This window comes from Anser cygnoides, chromosome 9, assembly GCF_040182565.1.
Source record: "Anser cygnoides isolate HZ-2024a breed goose chromosome 9, Taihu_goose_T2T_genome, whole genome shotgun sequence".
Lineage (NCBI taxonomy): Eukaryota > Metazoa > Chordata > Aves > Anseriformes > Anatidae > Anser > Anser cygnoides.
The window spans coordinates 21,260,378-21,286,477 of NC_089881.1; the positions used below are offsets into that span (position 1 = coordinate 21,260,378).

At 40.8% G+C, this 26,100-nt stretch overlaps 1 protein-coding gene across 2 annotated transcripts in view; it reads right to left on the reverse strand.

The window, feature by feature from the left end:
- The window catches only part of NLGN1 (neuroligin 1), a 423,158-nt gene that overhangs the window by 371,622 nt on the left and 25,436 nt on the right, over positions 1 to 26,100 (reverse strand). Inside the window, exon 1 of one of the 2 annotated variants that reach the window (XM_048059535.2) lies at positions 2,787 to 3,106. The exons of the other annotated variant lie outside the window; for it this stretch is intronic. The gene's annotated coding sequence lies outside the window, so the exon portion shown is untranslated. Of the gene's footprint in view, positions 1 to 2,786; positions 3,107 to 26,100 lie in introns of those variants that run through there. 2 annotated transcript variants of the gene reach the window in all.

A 26,100-nucleotide genomic window follows, 5' to 3' on the forward strand; every position in this document is an offset into this window, starting at 1 on the left:
GGAAATATATTGTACCTCTACAGAAATTATGGCTGGAGATTTAATTTGCTATACACCTCATTCAGCAATGTTCTCTGTCCAGTAAGGAATCTCTGTGTTGACCAAAGAACTTGAGCACTTACTTGCAACTTGCTGTTGCCTAAGAAATTATCTTTATTACAGCACATGGAGATAAACAAGTTCAAACAGGAAAACAAACAAATAAACAGAGAATTTCTTCAATGACCAGTCAATTCAAGAACCAGAGTGTGCTCAAATGCACATAGATGAATAGCAAAAAGGTATATAGACAAGCCTTCTAGTGAGTCACCAATTCAGTTTTCTAAGTATTCTTCATATGTTCAGAGGAAAGAAGTTTTAAAAGCTCCAACCCAAATCTGTCCTCACTGACTAACTGGTCTTTGGCAAAGAGGGAATGGCAGTGGCTGCATTCATGACACAACAGGAAACACTCTTTGATCCTTTCCAGTTAATGGAGATAAACCGTAAACTTTCGAACACTGACAAATTAACTTTACATAAATAATATTAGCGTCATAGTTACCACATCTAAGTCATCTGATTGCACAGTCAGAAATTCTCACTGAAAACATCTTTACGTATGGATTCATGAAGTCTGTGGAACTTTTTGCTTGAGTGGGGACAGTAAGATGGAATGCAGCATCTTCGAGATATTTCAATCTCATGAATCTCACTCTTATGAGAAGCTATCAAAGAAAACAGCACTCAAGTCTACATACATTTCATAAAGTATCTTCTTAAGAGTTCCATTAACCTTACTCACATGTCTATGCAACAGCCACAAGGAACTTAGTCTTACCAGATTTTGCATGTGGGTATTTTCCAAAAAAGACACATGATAAATTTTTAAGGACCCAGCATATCTCTATAATTGTATTATGCTGGGCAGCTACCAGCCCAATTAATCGGATGGGGAATTGAACCTGCACCTCTTCAGTTGCTGATTAATGTTTTTATGCAGTAAACGATTTGTCAGCAGCATTAAGTGGAGCCTGTTCACCTGAACACATAATGAACTACATGGATGAAATACATACATATAAACGTCTATTACATCTGTCACCACATACAGATTATTTTAAAGACTGTTAAAAGCAGTAGAAATATAACTCAGGTAAATGTAAACGCTGTGGCTTAACTGTTTTCTAAAACGTTCAAACTTGATCCCTTTCCTCATAGCATGTTTCCCTCTGTTCTGAAGGAACAGCAATATTTTATTCCGGCCTTTCCAATATATCCAAACTGTAAATAATGGATCAAAAATACAATCATGAATACAGAAGAAGGTGGGGAAAAATAGCAACAGAAAAGGATGGTATGAAAGAGGAGCTTTTCTCACATAACTGCATGAACATTACTATGCTCTGCTGAAGCACTGAACTGCACTGCTCCTGCTTATTTGTAAGAGGATTTGACAAGCTAATGATAGAATCAGCAAGATTACCAGGAAAAAAAAAAAAAAAGAAAAAAAGGAAAAAAAAGCCTTTTCTTTTAATCAAAACATAATCAGAAGGCCTTGGTGATGATTACCTCCTGCTTTCAACCTAAGTCACTGAAGCAGTCCATTAAAAGGGCTTCCAGTGCTGTTGGGGCGAGGACGAGGTACGTGCCATGCCACGAACAGGTATGATCACGCACCGCGCTCACTTCACACTGCTCCCATCGCTTCCTGTATTTTGAGAGGACAGGACAGAGGTTGTCTACAGCTAGGACACACTGTAGGAGTTCAGTAAACATGGGCCCCACATCGAGAAAGTCCCTTTTCAGTAATGGCACCTTTATTACCACAAATATGTTCGCAATTGGTACTGCAATTAATTACCGGGACGGGGAGATACGCAACACAAGACTAAAAATTGCCTTTACTGGAACACAATTCATTTAGATGATTTATGGAGTTCTTTATTGTTAGCGTCACAAGAGCTTTTTCGAAACAAGAGAAATCATTAAATCCCATAAACCACGGACTATCGCCGCGGTTAGCTGGTAATTGATGTCCTCGCTCGTGCCATTTATATCACTAAATAGAGCTGATAAAACAAAAATTAGTAAAGGCTGCTGCTGCTGAAGCCTGCAGCATCCCCGAAGGAACCGCGGGGCTCCCTTTGCCTCCCTCCCCGGCAGGAATCCCCCTTCCCCGGCATCTCACGGCCCCAGGGAGCGTCCGCGACTGAGCTGAGGTGGGGGGCTCAGCCCCCCCAAAGCCCCCCAGGCACCCCCCCCCCCCCCATGGAGGGGCAGAAGCTGGCACCCAGACACCAGACCAGCCCCGGGGGGGGTGAAGGAGGGGAAACCATTCGCTTTCAGCAGAGGGAGGACGTGATTGTTACCCCCCCCCCTTCCCACCCCCGGCCCGTTTTCCCCCTGGGGGGGGAAGGGGAGGTTAACTACTTCTCTCTCCTTTTGAAATGCAAATAAAAAAGCTTTTGTGTTGCGGTTTTCCATGGGGCTTTTCAGGCGTCCTGCTGGGTGGAGAAAGTGCACGGCAAGGAATCATTTTAACCAGAGGATTGGTGGTTTTAAACAGTTACCAAATACCAGCCAAAACATGTGCACGGCAAAGAAACTCCCAAATACAGAGCAGGCAGGGAGAGGGGATGGATGTTAGTGAGGAGAAGCAAGCAGGCGTATTCTAAAAGACTCGGAAGGACGGGAGAACAGCACCGAAAATGCAATTAAATCAGCCCAGATTTTATGAAAAAAGAGAAGCTGCTGATAACCCTGAGCAAATGCTGCTGCCTCAAAGATGGAAATAGCTCCCTTACCTTATTACTAATCCTCGCTTGCACCTGCTCTGCAATCATAAATACTTCGAGGTGCTTAATATGAAGCTAAATTGATGGCTGAATTTAAGCAATTTCTTCGTGCACCTCTTTTACAGATTCAAAAGGAGATTTTTAGGATCGTCCTCATCAGTATCCATTTGCTTCCCAAAGAATTCCAATTTTCTTGAAAAAGAGGCAAAAAAAAAAAAAACACGGTATGTCTACATACAAACGGGCACTGGAATAGATCCAAAAAAAAAAGAAAAATAGGGAGTGGGGGGAATCTGAGAGGTGTCACTACAAACTTGGCAAGCAAAACGTATCCTCGGCAGGAAGCAGGAGAGCAAAAGGGGGGAAAAAAAAAAAAAAAAAAAAAAGGCCGCAAAAGACAAAATTCCCAGGGAGATTTTGAAGGTAAAAAAAAAAAAAAAAAAAAAAAAAACACACCAACCCCGAGGAAAGCCGTGTGAGCGGAGCAGAGCAGCGAGGGGCTGGCGGGCTGCGTCCCAGCCATCCATCCGCCAGCCCAGGGAGCAGCGACCGCCCCCCGCTGCGGGCGAGCGGCTCCCCCCGGCCGGCGGCTGCCCGCACGGCCCCCCCAGCACGGACGCAGACAGACACACGGACACCCACGCAGCCGGGCTCGGGGGGGGGGGGAACGACCCCGCGGGGATCCCCGGCTTGTGCGTGTGCCCGGTGCGTGTGCCCGGGCCGCACGTCAGATGTGACGCTCCGCCGCCGGAGCAGCCGCAGCCCCGGGGCGCCGCCGTGGGAAATTTCCCCCCCTCCCTGTCCCCCCCCCCCCCGCACACACACACACGGAGCTCTGGGAATGTACTTGGGGTTTTTGTGCCCCCACTCCCATGGGGAGCAGGGCTTGGGCACACTCTGCCGCTCTCATCGCATCCCCCCCTATCCCAAGCCCCCAAATTTCCTAGGGCATAGCCTGGGTAAGAACAGGGGGGAAGCCCCCGGGCACCCCCTTCCTTCCCGGGGACCCCCCCCGGCTCAGGCTCACCTCCCGTCTCTCACTCCTGCTCTCCTCCTCCCTGACCTGTTACACATTTCACCAGAGCCTTCCCGAGACCTTTAATTATTCTATTAATGGGCACCCATACATTTTCCAGGGCAGCGTTTCATTAGGCAAACATCAATATCGGGTGCACGGAGGGCGAGCAGCGGGTCGCACACTGAAGCCGTAACACAAGCTACAGCAGAATTGCTCAGGCTTGCTTCCCAAAGCTGTTCTAGGGAAGTTATATTTTTTTTAAAAGGTTGCATGGGAACAACTTGTGTCAGTAGAGGGCCAGGTTAGTAGGGCAAGCCCCAGGTTCCACCAAGGCTCTCCTGGGAGCCCTCCCAACCTTGCAGCTAGACTAGGAAGGGAGAAACAAAATAAAAAGTCACAACTCTCTAAACTACCAGCGTTTTACGGTCACATCATTTAAATACTCCGCTGAGAAGCAGATGTTTTTGGTTCTTGAGAAACTGGGAGTCAGAAAAGGGCACCATGAGCAGCCCAGACAAGCAGTGGCTCCATCCCAGCAGGGCAGTGAAAGACAGAGCACTCCTGGCCCCCATGAGGGTGGTCACGCCTGCACTGCACAGCTCCTGGGAGTTACAACTGGTCTTTGTGCCTCCCAAGGTGCTGGGGGATGTGCAAGTGGACAAATGTGGAAGTTCAAAGGGAATTCAATGGGATTCAAGGCAGGTCTCACGCGTGGGTGCGGAGAAGGCAGAGCCGAGGAGGGGAGGAGGCAGCACAGTGTGCAGCGAGGCGAAAGGGAGGGAGGGAAGAGAACAGAGCGGCTGGGAATAAATTCTTTAGGGCTTCCTCAACTGGAAAATACATCTTTGTCAAGGACTTTTATACACTATGTTTCAGCAAAGAAATCAAAATCACATCCCAGCAATTGGGTGCCCAGTTGAATTTTGAGTGTTATTGTAGGACTGAAGGGAAAGGGCCTTAAACTTTCTTAATGCCTTTTTTTTTTTCCTTGACAAGAGAAAAAAAAAAACAATGAGGGATTGGTTTAAAAGATGAGCCCAGGAAAGATGCTTCACAATTCTTGTACCAGACAGACATGTTTACAGTAAAATCAAAATACCACCCCTGGGAAACTGGTACAACTGGAGCAACAGTTTTACGCTCTGTATCCAACACAGCCACTAAGGAAAGCTGGAAGGCCTGGAGGAATGCCAAAGACAGCACCTCTCTGAAATACAATGGGTTTTTAAAGCCCTCAAATCAGTGTGACTAACTGGGTTACTTCCCCCAAAACTGAGATGGTCAGTGCATGAAAATATTGGTCTTGTTTCTGTTTAAGTCAAACAAAGCCTTGATTTATCCTCTGGAGCAATGTATGTGCCCTTGGAATTTGCAACCTCATCCTTAATCACTGTTCCAATGGCTGCGAAAGCAAGGGCAGATGCTCCCGCCTGCTGTGGGGCACCGGGTGGAGCAGAACAAGCCAGCACCCCAAAAAATGGATCGCCGGATGCAGCACCTCTATTACACCTACAGGGGTCTCTGGGAAGAGCAGCCCCCTACCCACACCTCACGTACCTCTGTACCAAACTCACATATGTGCACAAATCCTTATTCACTGCTCAGTTCAAGCAATGGCCTTTCTGGGGAAAGGGAACCCACGGAGAGAGAAGAGGGAGCAGGGGACCAGCTGTTCTGGACAGCATGGTGCCTTCTGCAGCATGCAGTTTCCAGCTGGAAAGTCATATACATTTCTGAAGCGATCATTAATTTGGCATTCCCATCCCAAGAAGCAGATTGAACCTTCTAGGCAGTTGGTTATCTGCACAACCCTCACCACTGCAGTATCGGAATACCTTACGAGCTTTAAACTGGGCATCTAGATGATGGTCTCAAAGTCTAGGGGTGAGGCTGACAGCTTCACATTTGCTCAGGTTTTTCTCTGGGTGGGAGCTTGAATGTAACCTGTCTGCACGTAGCAGTTCTACCCTTCAGATGAGGGTGATTTGTCAGGATTAGCCTCAGGGGCATTTCTAATATCTTCCTTTTACTTATGGTGATTAAACAGGATTGAAGATATCTTCCAGTCCCTTCCAGCTTCTACATCTTTTCCTGTGGATTTATATAGGGAAGATGCTGTAATGCAGCCAGTAGCTAACACATCTCACAGGGACAGCATAAAGTCACTTACTCACACAAGTTTAGCCTTCCTCAGCTTGTAGCTCTGTGTTACCATGTGGGTCTTGCCGGGTTCTTTAACATTCAACCAGAAAAGAAAGAAACACCCTAAAATTTATGAAGAATAATGTCAAATAATTGCATGTTTTACAGTCCAAAAACAAAGAGAAGAGACTTCCACACTTAATGTAATCATCTCTGCTTCTGTGAGACGGAGGAAATGAAGGTGCCCTAAACATGACAAACAGAAAATGATTTGTACAAAAATAGGGGAAAGAGAGCTGCATAATAAAGCTGTCTTTTGTAACTGTCCAACAGAGACTGAGAAGGCTGAAAATGAATTGCAGCAAGGATGACTTTGAAGAGAAATTGTCAGCTTGCTTAGCTCCCAAATTCACACCTTCATGCACAATCTTTAGACAAAAAGCAAAATGCACATGCCTGGGAGTTACAAGGCAGAGGATATGATCTGTATGCTTTCCTCCTGGCTTTGTTACTTATTCGCTGTATGATCCTAGCTTAAGTTTCCTAACTGAAGTTGCATTAATAACATAATTATGAGCATGAAATATAAATAAATTATTGACTAGCATATGAAATGAAGCGCAGCTTTAGACTTCAAACTTGATTAAAATGGCTTGATTTTCAATGGTGCTGGACAGCTGAAAACCTCCTGACATCATGGGAAAGTAAGGGACATGTTTATCTTAAAAAACAATGCCCAACAATTTGTTCAAGTGCTTGCATTTGAACTTCTATTTCCATTTTTCCTTTCTTTTGTCTATTTCACCTTCTTTGAATAGTCTATACTCATCTCTCAGAGAAATCATGCAATGACTCTGGTAGAAGCAGGTACAGTTCCAAAGACATTGTGTGCTTTCTTTGAAAGGGATCAAGGATCAGTTTATAGTAACAGTATGACTGAAATATTAAGGGGTTAAATTTTCAAGGAAAACAGTTATCTACTAGTGAGGAAAATGAAAGAGCTTATTTGAATTATTTTAAAAGCTATTTTGAGGTTTTGCTTTTTGTTTGTTTGTTTGTTTAAATAATCAAAGCAGACATTATCAAGAGATAACATCTTGAGCAAGCTTACAGGGAGCCTTAAATAACTGTTGAAACATTATTTTAAAGATGCTAAATAAAAATAACGATATGCGTCAGACACACTACATATCTTTGAGAAGATATTCCTGTTCTTTGTGCCTATTGTTTTAACAGTGTGGGGTTATTTTCCTCCTCCTTGAGGTGTGAAGGGACCCTTACTGAATACCAGGAAAAGAATAAATGAAGACATTAGAATAAAGAAAACAAATATTCTAGTGCTGGGATCCTGGGGCACCTTGAGGTGATTTGTCTTTTTCACCTTACTTCAGTGATCTAGCAACTGCTCTTATTTCCCATGTTAGTATCAGGATTCAAAGATGACACATTCACACATGATATATAGTGTTTTCTCTTTAGACTCATGCAACCCATAATATTAAACAACAATGCCGTTGCTAGGTCTGCTGTGTCATAAAGTCCAATTTCCTTCTGGAATGGCAGGCAGAGTTAGAAAAAGAAGATTTCTTGGGGGCCCGATTTGTCTTCTATGTAAATCAGAAATCGCCCGTTGCAGGTTTCAGGCACTGAAACCTGTTATCCAGAAACAAAACTCTAAGATTAATATTTTGCCAGCAAGGCAAATAGGCTCTTTGTGGGGTTTTGAAAAGCTTCTGGCTTCAGCCAAGCTTCGATCAGAATCACAGGCAGCACCTCTTACGCCAGGTGCAGCTTTATGAGCAGTCCCTCAGGCACTGGGCATCAGTAATCAAATCATCTGAATCTGACCTTAGATTTTTAGTAATACGTTTTAATATGTTTAGATTTAGTGGTACAGTTAAATACATTCTCAACTCTCGCATCTCTACAAACACAGTTTGATGCTATGAGCATTTATGCGTGGGGCATGATCCTGCGAGGTGCTGGTGATTTACCTATCTGGCTCACACAAACGGCCTGGTCCTATTAACAAAATTAACACAGATCAAATCAAGGCCCAATCTGATCTCACTCTAAATAAATATTCTGCTGCATCCTGGTTTTGGATCACATATATTAAAACTGTAACTGGCCAGTAGCTAACCCTCACCACCACCACCCCCTTTTTTTTTTAAAACTAAGGACTAAGGATTTTAGCTGCTTGTCTGTGAATATCATATAGAATGAAGATGTTCCAAAACTATATGAGAGCACATGGTAGAAGACATTATTTTTCCTGTCTGCATTTCTCGTCACAAACAGCCATCAAGCAGAAGTATTAAATACACGCTTAGACCATGCAGATGTAAATAAATTCCAATTAATAGTATTAAGCCTCAAATATGAGTTTGACATAACTTCCAGGTGGGTAGTCTGAGGCCTCTTAAGTTTACATCTATTCCTGATACTTGAAGTATCTTGATACTTTTCTGAAATAAAGATGTATCATTACTTTTTTTTTTTTTTTTAAAAAAAAGTCTCTAAAAGTACAGGTAGCATAATACGAAAGAGAGGAAGCCACGGTGATTATGCAATGACTTCTAAAGATATGATGATCGTCAACATGGCATAAATATAATACTCAATACCAAGTCATGAAATAGCTACTCAGGTTTAAAATATAATACATTATTCGGCCTTTTACCACTTTCTCAAATATTTTTGGTTGTCAGAAGTATTATTTCCATATCTGAGACTACTAGGTCTACTGGATGTAAAGGAGTTTTGTGATTATCCTTAAAGTGTATCTGACATTGCTATTACTGCTTTAAACTTGCTACCAGTGCATTTTTGCAGTTTCATCCTTTTAGCAGAACTGACATATATAAAAGCTTTGAAAAATCAAAGTATTAATCTCCAGAAGCATATGTGTAATGATTACTTAACCAATAGGATGGGGTTTTTTTTAGTTCCTCTATGAATTGGCTCAGTAACAGTACAATATTAATAATGCTTTAGCTTATACTTTTACAACCTGTTCTCCATTTCTCCCATCTGTCGATAGACTAAAATTGTGTTTACAGAATCACTCATTTTCTAAATTTTTCCCCTATAAGGAGACTGCAAAACCCCAAAACTTGAGGCTCAGCTCTGTTTTTGGTGCTGTTGATATCATTGTGAAGTAGCTCCATTGATTTGAAAAGTGTTATTTTGGTTTCATCCTGTAACAAATGAGAAAAGATTTTTCTACTTATTACCATTCCAATTAAATACATGCCTTTAGTTCTGTTCGCTACCTTTCTCTCTCTCTGTAGCATCCCTAGGGTCTGCTACATCATCACTGGGTATATGTACACAAAACCCACAGCCAGTGGGGACCTGCTTTGGGAACCTGAACCTGAGTCACCTTTGGTAAAGCCCCTCTAGGAGGCCCAAAGGGAAGCAAGAAGGAAATAATTAGGGGATGTCTCAGCCATCCTTCTATCAGAAAAGCAAGACCTGTGCTTCTGCTCCTCCTGCTAACCACAGATTTTAGGTTACCTGCCACCATCAGCACCCTCCCTCCGCCAAGACTCCAAGGCTGCAGACACATATGCCTGTAGAGTAGTCACTGTAACAGTACTATTTTACACAAGAATTCCTTTTGTGCCATCAGAAACAGGGAAATGGAGAAGCCTGCCCTCCTCAAGACCTGCAGAGCCTGAATTCCCTCCTGCTGCATGCAGCATGTGGGAGATTGGCATAAAGAAATGAAAATCTTCACAAATAGCTCCCAGAGCTGTAACTTGGGTCACTGTTTTCGCTCTCATTCAATAGACTTGCCTTAGTAAACACTGGTCTAAAAACTGTTCAAGGACCTCAGGATTTGGCCCCAAATCAATGTATATATAAATGACTTCATTTACAACTATGTTTTTATGCCAGATTTAATGTCAACAACCTAATGGTGCATTGGATTTCATTTATATGATTTATTAATTTTTATCTAATGAACAATTTCACATGGCAATTTAGATGATTACAACTGTGAAATGTTTGCAATGAGGACCAGATCTTGCCAGCCTCGTTTGCCTGTAGTGCCACTTATATCAAAAGTAATTGAAAACAATTGTACCTTAAAAGCACCAAAACAAACAAGTCTGAAAACACAGTCTACATGAGAAAAGGAAGCACAGTAGGCATTTCTGTAACTTCTGAGCCACATGCCCCAGGGCAAATAGGGACTTCCTGGGAGAGGATGACTTATAGGAGGAAAAAAGAAACACGTTGGCATGCCCCTTTGGGTCGGGACTGCCAAACAGCAGATCCGTCCCTACAACAAAACCCCCACTGACTGCCATAGGAGTGGGATGAGTTTAAAGCTAAACATCCTAAAATCTCACCTTGTCACTTTAACAAACTGAAAAATCAAAGCAAGGGAACATTCCTTTAGTCAGCTACCACAGGAAAACAAGGAGCGGCTTATTTACCAAAAGCTCATCTGCTAGGTAGTATGTTTTGTTTTGGGGGTAAGATGTTGCTTTCTCCTTCTGATCTTGGAAGTATACTACAAAGCTTCCCATTTATAATAAATTGCATTTTTTAAGATGTCTTTTGCTTAGGTGGCTAGAATCTTCCCAGCACCAGTGTCCAAAAACGATTACCAGCATCGTGCTCAGTTTACTTCCAACTCCTCTTCACCCAGCAATAATTATATTTCTGTTGTGTGTTTCAGAAAACAGGGATGGTTTGCCATAAAATTAACTTGACGTGATTCAAAAAGAAATGCAAAGCATTTTATAAGGAGTCTGAGAGAGTGAGAGAGCTGCAATTGTGAACAGAGGCTTTAAATGAGAATGGGGAAGACTTGTGCTTTCAGCCGGGGGAAGCTTCATTACAAATTAAGTTTTGTTTCCTTTACTTGCTGCAGCACAATGACAGCTTTGACAGACATATGGGTTGTTTAGAATCGTAAAGGCTTTTTAGTTTAAAGTGCTTCAGGAATATATCTAGCTGCAGTATATGACGTGGACACTTTTTATTTAGCTGTATTCCACTAAATGTAGTTTGTAATTGGAACACCTTTCAGTCCACGCATAGGAAAATATGCTTTGGTCTACTTCTGCATTGCTGAGCTTCTCGTGCAGTGGGCCCTACTAAGCCTATGGACTGCATACTGCACATTATTATGCATTTTAACACCATACATATCATTGTTATTTATTTCTATGGGAACTGGGAGATACTTGAGGGTGTCCTGTCTCTGAGCAGACAACCGAAACCACAAGGTCTTTATGTCATGTAAGCCTTCTTCCAAAGAGAAAGAAAAAACAAGGTCACTCCACGCTGCCGCTTTTTACATTTTCTCTTGTTGCAGGGGTTGCGGCTTCAGGTCTGTTACAACTCTTAAGATTTGGCTTGAAAGCATCATACTCTGCCATTATGGGCCCAGCATACATTGTAGCTCTTATGCATGTTACATCTTTTGCCTTTTTTTTTTTCCCTCTTTCTCTAACGCCAGAACTGTGCACTTTGAGACAGATCCTGATTTCCCTTACACCATGTAACGGCCAGAGTAAAACCATTTGCTCGGCTGGAATTATACTAGGTGACAAGTACAGCTGAGATCAGACTGTGGCTGCTTACGGGATCTGCAAACCAAATGGCGCTCTTTGTGGCTCACGCATTAGTCACTGCCAATAACGATGCTGCAGGTTAGATGCTCCATTAGTTTAGGATGCAGAAGCAACGTCATGCTCCAGATCAGAGGAAATACTGGACTTGTAAACCACTAAGTACTGTTAACTAAACCAGGACAGAGCTCAGTTTTCGTTATCCAAGCCTTCCTGGTTCTGCCAGTAGACTATAAAGCATACCCAAATGAAGCAATCCCCAAATCCAACTCAAGATAAAGAAGACATCTCTAGGAAAAAAGGAGGCTGTATTGTCTCACCTCCTATCACCCACTGCTCTGTAGCCGTACCCTTACAGCCACAGCGTATCTTGCTGCTGTAATTCTTGGCCCTAGTAGCAGACTGTCCTAGAATAGCATCTAAAGGGTCAGCCAGAAGTTTCTTCTCAAGAACCTGTGGAGATTCAGGTATTTTGCTGTGCTCTGGAAAGCCCTTCCAGAGCTCGTACTACCTGGCACAGGGGTGAAGGAGCAGCTGCCCTATATAGGTCTCTGCTCCAAAAACAGTTCTTTCATTTGATTACCAGTGGATTAGTGCTGTGTTTGGAAGAAAAGAACCACAGAAATGGCTCACCCATAAGAATACGGGATCCAATAGAGAGGGGACACATTAAAAAAGAAATGTGAGAATGAAACAAAAGTTACACCCTGACTTTTCTTTTAAAATTTAAAAATATCTTCTGCATGAACAAGAGTCTCCTGGGTGCCAGCTTCAGAAGTAACTTAAAGAAAATTCTCATGTCATTTGTGGTTGATGTAATGTAAGAACTATTTCTTACAGTCTTTCAGTGAGATACAGGGTAGAAAACCGGACTCCCACTCACAGGCAGATTTTTTTCCCTTTGCACACTTGTCAAAGAATGTCTTTTCCTCTTAGAATAACGAGAACCTATTCAAAGAAACTCTGTGAGCAGAGCCTTCGTTCCCCCATAGCGAAACATGGTGAAACAGGGCAATATCCTGAGAGTTTCAGGGGCTGAGAGGGGCTCATTAATAATCAGTTATAAACACTGAGCTTAAATAAACATATGCAAATCATGAATAACAATTCTGTAAGAATTATGTGGGGTCGCACCTCACTAGGTGTTTTTCTAGCACTTTTTTTTTTTAATTTTCCTATTAATGAACATGCCTTGTAATTCTGAGCCTTGATTTGTAATTGAGCCTGCATTCAGAGGCAAAAGACCAGATGATCTTGACAAGATTCTGTAGTGCCTCTGAACTCATTTGTACCCGGGACTGAGCTGCAGATTTTATTTTTACACAATTTTGCAATAAAATACCTGATGAGTACTTTTGCCAGGGCACGGTTCACATTTCTCTCCCCCATCACAGTCTTAAGAAACCTTTCTATACATCCGAGCTCTGATAACTAACTGAGAAAGATAGCCTGCTGTTCTTACCCAGCCAAAAATTGCAGAATGTCAGAGATATAGCAGGAAGAACATTTGGCTGCTTCTGTCACTCCCAACAAAATCTCTAACATTTTGTTTTATTTAATGGCTTCACTTTTCATAAGATGATTCAAACCCCTATAGGGGACCTACATTAGTCTGCTGACATTTTTCTGCTGGTATAATTATTATGTCCTTCTACAGCCTGCTTTTCATCTGTGCAGAATTTCTCCTTTGCACAGAGGAGTTTAGTTAAAGACCTCAAGGTGAAAAACTGGAGAAGCCAGAACAGTGCTTCAGCATAAGGTAAGGTGGAGGGCAACCTATTTGGTGTAACTGTGCGTGTGCTGGGATGGCTGGCAGCTGGTGGCATCAAGTAGCAGATGGACACAATGCAACTAAGAAAGAATCTTCTTACGTTAAAAAAAAAGCTAAAAATACTGGGGCTGAGAGGAGAGGCTTTCTTTTTTTTTTTTTTGTCTTTTCTTTACATTTCAATAAGCAAAATATGTTGAAAGTTTCAGCCACTTAACCAATAGCAGGAGTGTGGGTATTTCTAACAGAGCGCATCCTGCGGTATAGACTTGTACACCACCCCATTAATCACAACTCATAACAATTTGATTTGTTTACTCCACACAAAGGCTTACCCCCTGGTCTGTATTCAATATATATTGTTTCTTTTTTAAAGAAAGACAAACTTCATCAGAGTCTAATGTCATTATAACATACAGGGCTCCTACCAAACGCATAGGGTTTTAAGATAATCCTACCTAGACTCAGCTGTACTTTTAAGCCGAGGTTACAGCTAGCCCCTTGAACACGTGTCTTTTTGTTACTAAGCAGGTGCAGATCTGAAATCAGAAAAGAGCACTTGGGATAAAAAGAAAGCAAATCCACCTCCTCGGATTTAAAGACAATATTGCCTTGGTAACAGGTAACACATGTGAAGTACATGGTTAATTAAGGCTTCCAGTTATAACAGCGACACAACAGAAATGAAAATGAGAAGCACTGTAGCAAAATATAGACAGTCCTTAATAGTCAGGTAGCTTAAAACACATTAGTATACGCCTTTAAACAACTGAAGAGACAACTATGTGGGTCAGATGGAAACAATGAACAAAAGTGTAGAAAACAGGGGACTGGAGTGTGCTCAACAGGACGAGAAGAGATTGTGAGAAGGAGTAAAGGGAGGAGAGGATGGAGTTATCTGAAGACAAATCTGAAGCTCTTTTAAAGAAAGAACGTGATAACATCTAGAGTTTTTAATTCTGACCACTGTCATTATGTAGAAGAGCAACACACCAACCTGGAATGGGCACAGACACCTGTGCTGAACACCTTTCATTCATCCTTCCTTACCAAAGGACTCTGACCTTACCTGCTCCATTTGGAAAAATCTATGAGAGATGTGACCATAAGGCTAAGCGTTATGGAGTTGGAAGAACTGAGTTGGAACAACTAGGGTCCCTTAATCACTTAAGGGACCACTTTGATGACAAAAAATAAAATAAAACATGAAAACAAACACACATAAATAACACAGTATAAAGCAAACCCAGTTTACACAGTGGAGCATACAGCTCACTAAAAATAAAGATGGAAGAAAAGGCCAGTGACTTTTCCAAAAATGTTAAAATCTAGACAATACTTCAATAAAGGAGTTTAAAAATCTAAAAGCATATGCAACCTAAAAAAAAGGGAGGAAGGTCTATCTACTGGGCAAATTACTGTATATGAAAATGGCATCATATTCATAGCAGACAGATCTCTGACTCACAATTAGTAACTTTCAGCAAGGATGAAATAAGTAACTTTTTAAAGCTCTCTGATTAAATGGGATGCCTTGAAATAGAAAATATTTCCATGTATGATATGCAATGTCTATCTCAAACTAGAAAACGTGACTTAATCCTTTTTAAAGAATTTTTCTTTCTTTTTTAATTACAGAAGTGTCAAATTCAATTCATATGACACATAATTTATGATAAATGTGAATGCATTCCTGTACAGAGCACTACCACTAGGCATAGGTACCAGTCCACTCAAACATCCATTTGTACAGATCCATTAGCGTAGAAAGCTGAATTGCATGCCACGGCAGTGCTAACTGACAGATTTAGCCCACTGTTGACAAGCCAAAGAAAATTATGCACTTTCATTCCCTCTTTAGGCATGTTTGCTTTCAAATATTGCAGTGACATTTGTGAACAGTGCTATGCAATTATGGACTGCAAGGACTTTTATGTGTGTAGCGATATATAGCGCAAGGAGCAGCACAGTCACTTAACACACACACCCATAATTGTGTTTTAATCCAGTTTGGGACAAGACCAAGTCAAAGGGGAAAATGAATTAGATACCTAAAGACTTTCAGATTTTGATTTGCACAGTGTTTTTGTTACTCTGTAAAAGGAATGATAATAAATACCAAATTCACAGAAATCTGAAAAGGATTGATTGCAAAAAAAAAAACCAGAGTGTAATGGCATGTGGTCATAGGCATTATTGATAGTTCTGGGGTTAAGCTAAATTTGACCCAGTAACCTACAGTTGAAAGACAGGATCAATCTATAGTCACAAATCTTTCAAGACAGCCAACTAACTTCAGATGCTATCAGAGTCACGGTGACAAAGCATCAGCCACATTCTCTTTCTCTGGACAATTTATACAACTCTACAACAGTGCTTTTCAGTAAACACAGAAATCTAGCTATTGATCACTTGTAATGCTTAATTCAGTTTTGAGAGGAAATGGTCTACATTTCATGGATACTTTTCATTAAAAGACTATTTATTCATTTTGCATTTTGTAAATACTTTAGGAAAGAGATACTCAATGCAAGCTCTCAGGGTAGCATGATGAATTGCAAGATTTGCTGCCAGTCTCCAGCAAAATGTGAGCAAAATGTTAGAACACGATGGTCTCCTAATATATTTAATAGAATAATGGGAAAATAGGGAAAGAATGGACCCAGAAATGTAATCTTGGGTAACTCCTTGCCTTAAGGATGGCTCAACTATATCTACATTGCATCTGACAAAAGTTTGTCTAATCCAATCCTTAAAGATCTCTCATGACACTTACAGCCAGCTCAGAAAATCTATTCCATTGTTGCATTATTTGCATCATCAGAAATTTGTGAGGTTTGTTGTTTGTGGTTTTTTTGTAGGTTTGTTTTTTTTGTTTTGTTTTGTTGTTGTTTTGGGTTTTTTTCTTTTGTTTCTCCTAATGTCTAGTCTGAATCCTCATTGCTTCAGTTTATACTCATTATCAGCTGGAATACATAAAACAGCTTAGACACCCCCCCCCCTTTTTTTTTTATTACAGAACTCAAACTTTTCAGAAACTATGCATCAGCACCTCTTCCCCCCCCCATCAACTTTCCCTTCCTCCATCCTCTAAACTACTCTTGATTTGTGTCATTCCATTCATTCAGTCTTTATGTATCTTGTTTACTAGGCTCTGATCTTTCTTGCTTGATGGTCCGTGTCTTCCTTTAAGCACAGTGCCCAGAACTGAACATTGTACGTTCAGCGGAGCTTTTACCAGTAGGAGTTACTTGTACCTGTAAGAGATAACTAAGCTGTGCATGTCAAAGCCTTGACGTGTCTGCCTCTTTTGTGCAGGTGTCAGCTTGGCCACCACTGTTTGAGTCGTGACCCCGTGCAACTTCTACATTGTCTTCAAAGACAAGTCATCCCCCATTTTGAAGTGAACTATCGATAACAAGCCTGAACACATAAAACCAGTTAGTCTCGCACTCTGTCAACCGTGGCTCCAGCCTTTCCCTACCCGGCCTGTGAGAGAGCCATATAAAAAGTCAGGCCAACGTCAGAGAAGCTTTGACAGTATCTAACACCTACAGCTTCTTGCCTGTCCACAGAACCCACTGTGCTACTGTAAAAGGAAATTAGACTCATTCAATGTGATGTGCTCTCAGTAAACCCATGCTAGCTGTTATGCATTTCCTTGCTATGTTAGAGTTGCTTATGAGTATTTTATTTATTTATTCTAGATAGGGTTTTTTTTATTATTATTTTTTGAGAGAGTTGAGGCTGAGCTGCATCACTTCCGAGGACAGGCACTATGATTGTTTTTTGCCAGTTTTCTGGTACCTTCTGCTAGTTTGTTAGACCTGATGACTAACAGCTAAAACATCGCTACAGACCATTTGTTTGCTGCCCCTGAAAAAAAGTTCAGCATGACCAGCTGATCTGAAAGTTCTGACCTTCTAATCTATTAAATTATTTTTGCCTCCCTCTTCCTTTTTCCAAAGATTGTGAATTCCATCATTTTGCAGCTGCAAAGTAACTTTTTTCCTGACCTTCCTGAACAAGATTTATCCCTTTCCTATCAATATTCCAGCATATCCCATGAAGTTTCTGCTGCAGTAAGTCAAGTTCTTTATATGTGTTAAAAATTCTGTGGGTAGACCTTGTGCAGGCAGCAAAATCAGACATTCAAGCACTAACATAGGACTTGCTAGATCAAATGTGGAATGAAAAGTGAGAAGATGAGAGGAAAAGGTTTGGAAATTAGAGTTTTTGCCAAGGACTGTGAAGAGGAAACAAATATCTAGTATGTGTAGGATATTGGAATGACATGAGCCATCTTTTGCAGTAATGGCCAGAGGAGGATTGTCACCAAATATATACATGGACACAGCTTGTTATATGATGTGTCTAGAAGGGTGTGCAGAGCCCTGTGGCAGCACAAAAATACATCTTCAACTAGAGCCAGTGAGAAAATCTGTAAGAAGTTTTGTATACACAACTGGGCAGCCTCAGTGCATGCACTGTCACATAGTTATGCTACATAAACCTTTATGCAAACTCCTGGTTTTGCTTTAACTTTCTTGGCATTGCTCTCTTTCGAGTTTTGCATTTGAGATTTATGGAATCATTTATGATGAATCATTGCCTATTTAATAGTTCCAGTACTGAGACATTGTTAATGATTAATGAATTTGCTTTAAAGTTCTAGCCCACATGCATACAATCAACAATAACTATTTTACGCATATACATGTGTTTAGAAGCTTAGTAAGAAGCCAGTAATGAAAAAGGCCCAGATCTACACTTCACAAATTAACCCATGACCAGGGACTTTCCCCCATCCCCATGCCGATAGCTTCTAGATTTTATGCCTTCTCCTATTTTAATAGCATAGCTGTAAAGTGCCTTGGAACTTTGTAGAAAAACACTATCAACACTCATACTATTAAAGGCATAACAAGTTACTGTAAAATTTATTTATTTTGCTATTTAAAAGTTTAAATGAATCATATTCCCAGGTTCAGAGTGACGCAGGCATCAAATCTAGCAAGCTGTGATAGATCAAGCAGAAGACAACAGCAGCCACAGCTGAGAAAGTCGCCGTCTATATCTCAGTTTTTCTTAAAGCAGGAGCGCAGCAAGTGGCAGCACCCCCACTTGCAAAGAAGTGCTGGTGAACCTATGAACCACATTCTTTACCTTCATTCCTTGTTTAAGCTTTATTCCAAAACACCACGGCATGTAAAGCCATGTAACAATCTACTTCCACGCTCGTGTTCTGGTTTTGCTACAATTGGGCTGCCAGAAAATCAAGAGATTTTATGCTGAATGTATTACTGGCATCAAACTGGTTTATAAGAAAAAAGCATTACCCTTCACCAAAGCCTCCAGCCCAGCAGGAACCAGCATTAACGTCACCAGCAAATGAGTCTACAGCTTAAAAGGTAGTACAAAAATCTTGTTTTTTCCTCTGCCTTACAGAGTGGGAAATTTAGGTGAAAACTAGGTGAAGACTTCATGTCTATGATCTCACAGCAGCTATGTCAGGGAAGGAGATTTTTTTGGAGGAAATAAACAAGATCATGGATTATCTCCTGACAAATGTGTAGGGAGATGAACTGCCTACAAGTTTGCAATACGCTGGCACACATATGTCAAAGAGGAAGTTAATTCCATGAACACATTTTAAAGTCACTACATCTTAGCACTTAATTTATTTCCATGCTCAGCCACAATTTATTTATAATACTAATAAATATGATGCATTAGGAAAAGCAGGTCAACATAAATTATTCTGCAATCTACAACCACATCAAAAAGTAGATGAACATGTATTCTTAGCTTTACATACTTTCTATGTCAGTTACCTTGGCAATTTGATGAACATATTTTGTGGGCTACCAACTGTTTTTCCTGCATTTTTTTTTCAAACCATAATTGAGTTTTCTTTATAATTGAAGGATGAGGAACAGGCTAGAGAAGTTAGAGTCAACTTCAATTTGTTTGAAATCTGGAATCAAAGAAAACATAGCCAACAATCCACGGTCATTTCTGTCAAGTTAGAAAAACTGTATTTTCCCATTTGGAAAAGGGAATTGTTGATACAGTCACCTGCAAGATTTAAAGTCTATTCTCTGTCAAAAGGCCCAGTGTTCCTTCCACTGAAATCAATGGCAGAGCTGAAAGAAAGCTGTTCTCTCTGCAGTCTCTATCCATGAGGCCAGAGATGAAAGACTGTTCAGGCTTCACTTCTCTCTACAATCATTGCCTGGAAAGAAATCTTGGAAGATGAGAGCCAGAACTTTGACTCTCCATCTTTCCTTCAGCAGATGATTTATTCTAAGTGAATTCATGCATGTTTAATAATATAGTTCAAATATTAACCTATAAGCAGACCAGGATTTTCCCCTTCTCCTGAGTTTGATCCCATGTGTATTTTTGTCTTTTTTTTTTTTTTGCAGGGGACAGGACTTTCTACAAAAACTTGAATACCTCCTTGCATTCACTTGTTCTGAAAAGAAATCATTCCAGAAGTCCTTTCCACAACCCCCTTAAACCCAGGATCTAATTCTGAAAGAAGGAAAATATAGTCTGGTTGGCTTTCCTAAAGACATAAATTGTATTTCAGCTGCTGTTATATTAAAATTCCAGGTGTCTGACCACGCACTAGTTTTCTTTTAGGCATACAAACTAGAAGGTGCCACTGAAACCAAACTTTTTTGACCCTTTGTTCTTGCTTCAAATTTTCAGCATTCAAGAAGTTTGATATATGAAAACGAGTACTGAAATTCCCTCAAAAGCATGGACAGTAAGGAAAAAAACATAGCACTGAAGCAGAAATACAGTTGGTTTATCCACTGCAGGATTGTGCTGTTTTTGAAAAATGTCATTTTAAAATGAATTGTGAAATGTTATTGTATGCAAAAATATACTACTTGTCCATCTTTCACTCCTTTGGATGAGCCCTTCCACTTTACCAATATCAAAGGATTGGTTCATAACCAATTCCTGTTTTTCTGTTTATTCTCCTTTTTGTTGCCAGCAAAGCCCTGCTATCATATTTTCAGAGCGTGCTTTGAGAACACATCTTCCTTATTGGCCAGCCTTTTTAAGAAGGAAGATGGCAGTGAAAAGCAGTACTGCTTAAAGCATGGGAAGCTGTAAAAAGAAAAAGAAACACAGAACATTTCTTCAACTAGCAGAGAAGAATCATTCTTTTACTGAAAAAAATACTGCATGAAATTCAGTGATCTCTGTTACATGGAACATCAATCTAAGTAGTCAAGACAGTCCCTCTACCTGAAAAACAGTCTGTAGTTCAACGAATAATCAAATCGTCAAAATTGAGTTACAGCATATCCTGCTATCACCACTAATTCTTTTCTGCATGGCTTCTTGTCAACTGTTTGGTTCTGTCTTTCCTGCTGGCCTGTTCAAAAGTGAACGCCTCCATGCCAAAGCTCAGACGAGATTTTTCACTTTCCAGGGAGCCTTTCATGGAGATTCCTCAGAATAATGGAATCCATTTTCAGAAAAAAATTTGAACAAGCATTTAGACCTTTTTCAGTGCTTGATCTCATCTGCGTCCATGACCCAAATACTACTCAATTACAAACCCAACACCTCAATAAGAAATTAAGCATATTTTACCATTAATTAATGACTGAGGTATAAATACAGTCCTTTCAGCACACCGGAGAGAGAATACAAGCACAGAACATGCCATAAAGATAAATCACACAGCTAACTCAGCAAATTAGGAAAAAATACAGAGGATATTAGTGTTCAGATGATAAAGTCCCTGGAATGAATTTTTAAGGTGTTTAAACTTATGACATTTATGACATCAAAGGCAAACTATCACAACTGCAGGGAAAGTAAATAGCAGGAACTGACAAAGCTTGTCTACAACTCATATTAATTCTAGATAGTACAAAAACAGATTCATTATGGAATCTCAGAGAACAAACAGATATAGATGTCTGAAAGAAGGAGTCTTCCCTAGCTGATGCCTAAACAGACAGGCAGTTGGATAAAAAAACAAAGCAAGGGGTCTGATACATATTCTACACAGAAATCCATTACAGTTGCAAATATATTTCACAGTGACAGACAAAAAATGGAGAAAAGCACAAACCTACAAATCATGTTAAGTATTATTGAATTAGTCTGAGATTTCAAAGGGGAAAAAATGAAGTAAAAGATAAATAAAAATAAAACCTCTTGTTTTGTCCTCTCAGTATCAATACAGTCCTTAAGGGACAGGAAACAGGCCAACTGATATCTACTGTCTTAGTCTGGACTCTAACACACCAGGTACTATTGATTTCCATCAGCAAATTAAAAGATGTAAATTTATAAGCCCTGTGTCCTTACTGGTCAATTCTGACCCTTCTTCCTTCATCAAGCATCTACTCATATGAATACTTTCTGTCCAAAGCTGAGCCACAGATAAATTAAGAGGAGGGACCACTTATCTCTGTCTACTCTTTGGAGGAGTTAAAAAAAAAAAAAGTTTTCAAAAAATGAGCCCAAATGATTTAAGCACAGAGACCTGGTCCTGGATATTTGATTCAAGCAAAGCTTCTACTGATTCCAGCATGACATGTGGCTCTTCTGCGGGTGTGCGTATGGCCAGGCTGTGACAGCCTGGTCTCTTTATGGCTCAGTCACAACTCCATACTCTGGCCTTGAAAAGGGAGAAGTGACTATTTCACCAGCAGGAGCAGTCCCGAGAAACACAATACAATCACAATCCCAAGAAACATTGTTCTTCTGAGACACACTTTTCCCTTCACTTCTGCCTTGTGGGGTTGGGAACAGTAATTCATTGTTGACTTGTATTAGAAGAATTAACTTCCTTCCTGGCACAATATGCTATTCTGTCCACAAGGAGGGTAGATGGAGCTGAGATTCCTCCCATGCCCTTTACTGAGCGTAGAGTCAGGAGCTTTCTTGCTTTTCTACTTTGCATCTGGACTTATGGAAGTCAAAGGGAGTAAAAACATGAGGTCAAAGGAACCTGGGATGGCATTTCCTTTTGTTTGCATGTTGTCTGAATTGCAATCAATGCCTAATTCTTTTTAAATTTCTAATTCTTTTATTAGAAGATAATGCTAGGAATGAAAGTTATTACAATTCATCTGTAGGATACAATGTTATTACCATCCCATTTTACAGATGTGTGTGCAGGGGGCTGAGGGGAGGGCAAGCAATTTAACGCATATTTTAGAAGTCAGGGTCTTTAGATTTCAGAGCAAAATTCCCAATGCTTAAAATTAATCTGCTATATATAGCAATAACGATTGGGAGCTATGATTTAGTGTCCGTTCTTTGACTCAGAAATCATGGCCAAATGCACATAGCCTAAATTCCAGTTACATCTCTGCACTTACTGTTACCTATTTGCTGGGTTCCTGCAACAGCACACAGCCAGACAATGGGAAATACCAGTCAACGTCCAAAATGGAATTAGATTTTATATGCCTTTTAGCCTGGCAAAAAAGCAAGAAGAGAAGGGAGGGAAGAGCTTATCAAGTTTATGGTAAAATCGGGAACCTGAATCTCCAGCACTCCAGGCTATGTTTCTGAACTGTGTTTTAGTTTCACTTCACCGCCCACCTGAGTCATCCCAAACAAAGAATTTCTTCAGACTAAGACTAAACCCAAGCTGCTATCCTGAAGTATTACCAAATGTGATTCAACCCCAAAACGTTTCTGGTTAATGGCTCAGAAAACAATTAGAGAAAAAACAGTCTCCCCCAAAGCCCACCTGTTGGAACAGCAACGGCCCAGACTTCAGTCACCCATCAGGCAGCCTCTCGTTCCCCCCCTTGCTTAGCCCCACAAAGGGCTTTTTTCTACCGCCTTCCCTAGCTCAAACAAACAGATGCCCAGAGGGGAATGGATGAGCCAGATCCTCATTTCCAGGCCCTGCTCAGTGATGACTTTTAAGCTATTACTTAGCTTAGAAGCTAAGGACACCAAAAGAGCCTGAGCTGCTCAGCAGTCCCTCTAAGGGATATTACCAGGGATATGTCCGCATATATATGCTGCAACATCTGTTTTATATGTACAAATTTACTGACAAAGGGAGGAGATTAAGAGGACTTCAGACATTTTCTCCTCTGCTCCTTGTCATTATCTCACCATAGCATCACTGCTGCTCTCCTCCACAAATTTAGGGGATTCCATGAAGCAATGGGATTTACATGGACACAAGCGATGCCAGGCCTCAGACAACCAAGATGAGCACTGCATCTTTCCCTACACCAGCCTTTATGGTTCCCCATTGCCCACTATTGGGCCAAAGCAAACTTCACTGGATCAGTATCATGACTAAACCTAAAATAAAGCTTAGATCTTGGTGTTTTAACAACTGATACACAGCTAAGCTCCACCACACAACTCTCTCACTCTCCCTCCTCAGAAGGAGGGGGGAAAAAAGGCTCACGGGTTGAGGTAAGAAGCAGTTTAATTACAGGGAAATATATTGTCTTTTGGTCCGTGAGTTATATACCCTTGATCAAATAAAGACAGTTCTATTCACTTTGCTCATTACAAAGTTGTTTGGCATATTTGGTGGTTTAATACAATGGCAAAAGCAAGAAAGCAAAAGGTCACACGAGTACCTCATCCTTGCCCAAACCCAGACCTAGCATACATCTTTTTTAAAACACGAGTGTGCATTTCTGCTTTCTACAGCATGACTCCACTGATACTGTTCCTGGATATGCGTGTGCACATGTGTTTACTGGCCGATATGGTGTCTGGTTAAAAGACTTCTTCCTGTTATATTGAATACATGACAGTTCAATGCTAATACCACCCATCTGGTTTCTGCACAGCAAATGTGACTGAAAACAATTGTCTTGTTTATTTAAAGTGATTTCAGATGAAATTTTTATATGTGAGAATGGCCAGTCGTGTCAAAAGTGACTTTGACAGGGTAATAAATAGTGCACCTATAAATAGACTTTGATCCATGAGCAGAGAAAATGTCTCCAACAATTTCTTAGTGCAATGACAGCAAAATAATGAGAATGAAATCCAGACTGAGCATCATTCAGTATGTTGTTTAACTCCAAGTACTTAAACAGTTGCTTGTGAACCAATTTATTCATTATCTATTATGGACAGAGTTGGAAGCAATAAGATAGGTCTGTAAATAATAAGCTGAGTGGGCTTGCTTTCTCTTTCTTATATAGCACGATAACATTTGTTTTCTACTACTCTGATGGAAAAGTTCCAAGACACAGTGATAAATTGAGCATATAGGTGATAGGGCCCTGGTATTACATGAGCAGCCAGTTTAAAAATTTTTGGAGTTACACCAGCAACACATCCCATCAGAGCCTGCTGCTGCCATTTCTACATTTGCATAAGCCAGGCTGTCTCACAAACTGCTGCTCCTGTTCCTACAGCTTTCCCAAGCCAAACTCCTTCAATCTGTTGCAGTTTTGAAGGCCAAACCCCTTCAATCTGTTGGTGCTGTTTCCAAGTGTGGCTGATGCTCCAGCAGTTGTCCAAGCCAAGCTCTGGAGTAGATTTTTTTATTTTTTTTTCTGTTTATTCTTAGCTTGCTCAGCTCTGATCCTGGCTTGTGTTAGGCACCTAACAAGAGCTCTAAAATAGGAGCCTACTCTTTAATGGAACCCCTACCTTGGACCCCTCTCTAGTGAACAGGAAGGAAGAACCAACCCTAAAGGGTTGTTCAGATCCTCGGTAAACCATCAGTGAGGTACAGAATTACAGAAGTGCTTCCTGATGTTGTACCTAAAGGAGCTGGGACAAATCAAAGGCCAAGTCCTCCACTAGGTTCCACAACGACTTCTCTTTTCTATTAAGTCACAATCTGAACAGAGATGCAATTTAAGGTGATACCCTAATAATCATTTACTTGCACAAGGCCTGAATCACATTTTTTTTTTGTAATGTATATATATTATTATTATTATTATTATATTATTATTATTATTATTCCTTTTGCATGCTACGCAAATCCCACATGACAAGGGGCAGGTCTGCTCCTGCAGACCCCTCATCCCTTCCACAGTCACACTGTCCCCTAGCTCTCCTTTTCAAAGGTTTCAATAACCTCACGCATTGGTTTTGCTACCACCCTGACACGCCCTGGCAGAAACAGCAAGCAAAGGCAGCGCTCTAAAGGAAAACCTCCAGTGTAGTCAAGGAGACATGGGATGAAGAAGGAAGTGTTTATTATACCCGAGCCTGGATGATCTTCCAGTGACTATGCTATTTCCCTTGCCAGTTCTAGATTTAAACTTTCTGCTGGCTTAGTGCCTGTGACAACAGTGTTGGCTACCTTGAATTACAGCAGGTGAAGACCTAGCCTACAGTTTACATCTTGTTAACATGAGCCGTGCTAGAAAGAGGCTGGCAACGTCACTCAGCCAGGATTATCTTTTGCAATTCCAAAAGTGTCAGTCCTCAAACACCAGCAATTAGGCTGACTGCACCTGCCCACTTGTGCTGCACCTCAGCATCTCTGGGAGATGGCACACTGGTCAGCCAGAGAGCAACCATCTCAGAAGAGAAAGACATTTTTCTCCATATCTTTATTTTCTGGTTACAACACACACAAAAAAAATATTTTATTCTGTATCTTGATAAGCACCTGTCACATTCAAGCAAAGAGTTATAGTAGGTCATATATTTCCTACCAGCACGTTCCTATTTCTGTCTGAATACGCTTGAAAAGTGTGTTTATTATAGCTTCCTGTTTGTTACTCTCGGATGTGCTTTAGTATTGCTGCATATCTCAAAACTACGCAACCAGTGTAAACACTTGGAAACTTAAAAGAGGTTATAATTAAA